This window comes from Trichechus manatus, unplaced genomic scaffold, assembly GCF_000243295.1.
Source record: "Trichechus manatus latirostris isolate Lorelei unplaced genomic scaffold, TriManLat1.0 scaffold00261, whole genome shotgun sequence".
Lineage (NCBI taxonomy): Eukaryota > Metazoa > Chordata > Mammalia > Sirenia > Trichechidae > Trichechus > Trichechus manatus.
The window spans coordinates 1,371,529-1,376,715 of NW_004444197.1; the positions used below are offsets into that span (position 1 = coordinate 1,371,529).

The 5,187-nt window shown below is 45.5% G+C and overlaps 1 protein-coding gene across 1 annotated transcript in view; it reads left to right on the top strand.

Annotated features, from left to right (window-relative positions):
• The window catches only part of PACSIN1 (protein kinase C and casein kinase substrate in neurons 1), a 57,956-nt gene that overhangs the window by 23,812 nt on the left and 28,957 nt on the right, over nt 1–5,187 (top strand). The window lies entirely within an intron of this gene.

Below are 5,187 nucleotides of genomic sequence, written 5' to 3' on the forward strand. Positions count from 1 at the left end.
CCACATTTTTCCGTAGAGAGGGCTAGTTCTCAAACTTGGCTGCACGTTGAAGCATCTGAGGGAGCTTTTTAAAATGCTAATGTTTGGGTCGTACATACAGAGATTCGGATTTAATTGATTTGAGTGAGTTTTAAAGCTTCGCAGGTGATTCTAATGGGCAGCAACATTTGAGAACCACTTATGTAAACAATAAGGAAGACTGCTTCTCTCACTCACCAAGATCTCCTGAGACGGACGGCTCCAGGGTTGGTTAGTTCTGTGGCTCAACAACCTAAGGAACCAGCTTTATTCCATCCTCAGTGGATAGGTTGGTCCTCAAGCTAGCTCCCCCTAGGCTCACAAGATGGCTGCCCCAGCTCCAGACATCACATGCAGACTCCACAATGCCCAGGGAGATAAAAGACTGTTTCTTCCCAAGTGTCCTAGTCATCAATGAGGAAACCTTCCCTGGAAGCCCCTAGCACTTTTCCCTCTGGTCAGATTGGCCAGGGAAACAAGAGTGCCACAAATGGCTTAGACCAGTGGTTCTCAAAGTGTAGTCTCCGAACCAAGACCAGCAGCATCAGCATCAGCATCACCTTGGCACTTGATAGAGAAGATTCTCAAGCCCCACCAGGGACCTACTGAGTCAGAAACTTTGAGGGTGAGGCCCAGCAATCTGTGTTGTAACAAGTCTTCAAGGTGACTCTGATACACACTCAAGTTTGAGAATCACTGGCTTAGAATCTAAGTTTTAGATCAGTGTTTATCAACCTGAGATGATTTTGTTGCCCCCCTCCCGCCCCCCCCCCCCAGGAGGACATTTGGCAATGTCTCCAGATATTTTTTGTTTTCACAACTCGGGGGGAGGGGTTTGCTCCTGTTATCTACTGGGCCGAGCTCAGGGATGCTGCTAAACATCCTACAATACACAGGACAGCCACTGCCCCACAACAAAGAATTTTCTGGCCCAATTATGCCAATAATGCTGAGATTGAGAAACTTTGTCTTGGACCAGTAAGCATTTACCCCCAGTCACTCTTAATGCAGTTGAGACTCTGGTCAAAGGAGGAATGGCTATTGGTTAGGCAATCAACAGTGCTCTCCAAACTTACTTTCACAATAAATCAGACATCCCCACCATCTTTGCCACACTATTCCCTCACAAAGCAAACAATTTCTTTAGAAATAGATGCAGAACTATTACAGAATCCAAAATATGGGGATTGCTGGGTCAAAGAGGTTTATATTTGTCAAGTCAAGCAAGCAAGAGCGTGGCCCTTTGCTCTCTCCTCTTCCAGGGTGGGAGCTAGGGGGAATCCTTAGGGAACTTGGATTCTGGAAGGAGTCCTGCTTGTTGACTTACTCCAAATATTATTGGTAATGCTGTTTTATCAGGCGCTTAATCATCTTCTCTCTAAATATAGTACGTGCTTTTAAAGGTTGGCTGCATCCTTAAGTGTGATTTTTGCATTGTTTTGGAGCCAATTTTTTTGTTCCAAGAAATGCAGCTTCATGTTACTGTCTGAGGAGAGGAACAGCTAGAGTTTGAACTCCTCTTTTGGGCCCCATAAACCTGTAATGTTGGACACGCTTGCATTTGTATTTTTTGACCATACCTTCCAGTGTCGTCCATGATAACTTTTTGCAATAATGGAAACATTCTATATCTTTGCTGTCCCATGTGGTAGCCACTAGTCCCATGTAGCCGCTAAGTACATGAAACGTGGCTGGTACAACTGAGGAATTGATTTTTAAAAATAATTTTTGTTGTTGTTGTTGAGAATATACACAGCAGAACATACACCAATTCAACAATTTCTACATGTACAATTCAGTGACACTGATTACATTCTTTGAGTTGTACAACCATTCTCACATTCTTTTTCTGAGTTGTTCCTCCCCCATTAAGATCAACTCACTGCCCTAAGGCTCCTATCTAATCTTTCAAGTTGCTGTTGTCAGTTTGATCCCTTATAGATAGTACTTGGTGCAGTGGTTAAGAGCTTGGCTGCTAACCAAAAGGTCAGAAGTTCGAATCCACCGGCCACTCCTTGGAAGCCCTGTGGTGCAGTTCTCTGTCCTGTAGGATTGCTGTGAGTCAGAATAGACTCAACAGCAACAGGCTTGGCTTTGGTTGGATGGTTCTTAAAAGAGCATAATGCTCAAGGCAGACATTTTTTACTAGTTAAGCTAAACTATTACTTGGTTTTAAGCAGACTTCAAGGGATATTTTTGGTTTAAGGTTTAAAGATTATTTCAGGGCAATAGTTTCAGGAGTTGATCCAGCCTCCACGGCTCCAAAAAGTCTGAATTCCATGGAAATTTGAAATTCTGTTCTGTATTTTATCCCTTTTGATCAGGATTGTTGTATAGAATCTTTGATCAAAATGTTCAGTAATGGTAGCTGGGGATTTTTTTTTTTAAGGCATTAAATATTCAATTTTGTTTAAATGTAATTAGTTTAAATAGTCACATAGCACAAGTAGCTACCATACTGGACAGTGTAACCTTACACCCCCTGAGTTTTCCGTGTGGCACCTGGCAGTGTGCTGGCTTGTGGTGAGTCTCAGGAGGTACTCAGCACACAGGAGACTTACAGCTGGGTGGACTCTTACTTAGAGGACATCTTGCTCAGTTTGGAGGCCCCCAAAACTCCAGAGAAGAACTCAATTATTTTGAATATTGCCAACGCTGTACCAGATTGAATGTTTCGCAAGTGGAGGCACCCCAGTGTATCCAATATTTCAGAGCTCTTTGCTTTTGGTGGGAATTTTCTCAACATACCTGTAGAAATGTTGATTAGCCCATGCTGACGAGAAACTCTTTTGTTGTTGTTAGGCGCTGTCCAGTGGGTTCTGACTCACAGCCACCCTCATGTACAACAGAGTGAAACAATACACTGCCCGGTCCTGCACCATCCTCACAATTGCTGCTGTGCCCATTGTTGTAGCCACTGTGTCAATCCATCTCATTGAGGGTCTTCTTCTTTTTTGCTGACCCTCTACTTTATCAAGCATGATATCCTTCTCCAGGGACTAGTCCCTCCTGATAACATGTCCAAAGTAAATGAGACGAAGTCTTGCTATCCTCACTTCTAAAGAGCACTCTCTACCCAGTAATTAATTGAGTAAAAAGTCATTTGTTTTCCAATTTAAAAAAAATTACTTAGCATGTTTGTTTGGTAGACAAAGATCTTTCAAAGCATGGGGTTCCTTGGGTGAAAAAATACATAAAGGATCCCTTGGTGGTAAGGAGGTTAGAAATCGCTAATTGAGTTCAACCTCCTCACTTCAGGGGAGCAAATGGACACCCAGAGAGGGGAGCCACCTGCTCAAGTCTGCTGGAAAACTAACTGGAAGAAGGGCATAACTGGGCTTGGCCATCTGACTTGCTCTGACCAATGAGACATTGACCAGGCTGACACCAGCAGAGGCTTGATAAGTGCTTACACATTGGAACTTATCCTTTTGGAATCCTTGCTCTTGGAGCCCTGAGCTACCATGTAAATAGGGGCTGAGGTGGGGCTGGAGAGCCAGAGCTCCAGGTTCATGGCAGGATGTGTTTGTGGAAGAAGGCAGTGTCAAATAGCGTTCTTTGTGTCCCAGTGTATGAGTCAGTCCTGGGCTGTCAGCCCCTCCACACTCCCCCAACCCAGGACGGGGATTATGTCTGTGCCGTTCTGTTTGACCAGTGACCAGAACCAAACACCAAACCAAATCCATTGCTGTTGAGTCGACTCCTAGCAACCCTATGTATGTAGAGTGGAACTACGCTCCATATGGTTTTCAAGGCTATGACCTTTTGGAAGCAGATTGTCAGGCCTTTCTTCTGAGGTGCCTCTGGGTGAGTTTGAACCACCACCCTTCCAGTTAGTAATCAAGCGCTTAAGCGTTTGTACCACCTGTGATCAGAACAGGTAGGGAGATTTAAAAGTCTCTTTGATGGTGGTGAAACTCCCCTTGCTATCTGGTCTTATAGGATAGAACTGTTTCTCAAAGTCTGGTCCCTGGACCACCTTCATCAGAATGGAAAACTGACTGGAAGAAGGGCATAAAAATGCATATTCCTGGGCCCCACCACAGACCTAATTTGGTGGACTGGTACATAGTTGTCCCCCACCCCCAGCCCATAAACCACACCTCCTGATATTCTTGTCTGGCATAGCCCCTCCCCCATTGTCTCTGGGCTTGGCCATGTGACTTGCTCTGACCAATGAGACATTGGCCAGCCTGACACAAGCAGAGGCTTGATAAGTGCTTACACATTGGAACTTACCCTTTTGGACTCCTTGCTCTTGGAGCCCTGAGCTACTGTGTAAATAGGTCCCTGGTAGAGAGGCCACATGGAGAAAAAGGCCCAGCCAACTCCCAGTCACCCCAGCCATCTCAGTGGAGGGTAAGTCATGTGAATGAAGAAGCAATTTTGGACATTTCAGCCCCAGCTGATACCGTGTGGAACAAAAGAACCACCAAACTGAGTCTGGTCAGCCTACAGAATCACAAAATATAATAAATCATTTTTGTGGTAAGTCACTAAATTCTGGGGAGCTTTGTTACGCAGCAATGATAACTGAAACTCGTGCTGAATCAGAATCTTTCTGGCTGAGGCCAGAATCTCCATTTTATACAAACCTCCAGGTGGTTCTGATGCTTGTAAAGCCCTGAGGACCCCTGGAAGGTGCTGCATTTGGAATCCAAAGTCCTGATTCAAATTCCCCATGAGCTGTGTGACATTGGGCAAATGCCTTAGCTGCTCTCATATTATGGTTCCTTGTACGTGATAATAGAGGCAAATACAGATTCCAGAGATTAACAGAAAGGAAAGTGCTTTGTGAATCCGAAGCACAAAGTGAAAGTGAGGGATGATGGTATGCTGAGTACTGTTGGCCACCTGGAGCATGCATTGAGCATCAGCTGTATGCCCAGTGCTGAGCCTGGTGTGAGCCACTATATCAGACTATGGTTCTGAGAGTCCTTGTCCAATTTAGTTCCGAACTAAATCAGTAGCGTCACAAGGGGGTTGGGGGTGAGGGTGTGGATTGCACCTCCTGACACTGTCCGAGGGGGTGACACCAAAATGACCCAGCGTCCTTGGGGGCAGCTGCCGTAGGTGGGCCGGCACTGCAGGAGGAGGGGCCACCAAGGCAGTGGCGTCACTAGGGTTGGTGCCATCAGTCACCCAGAGCGGTAACTCATCACCGCCCCC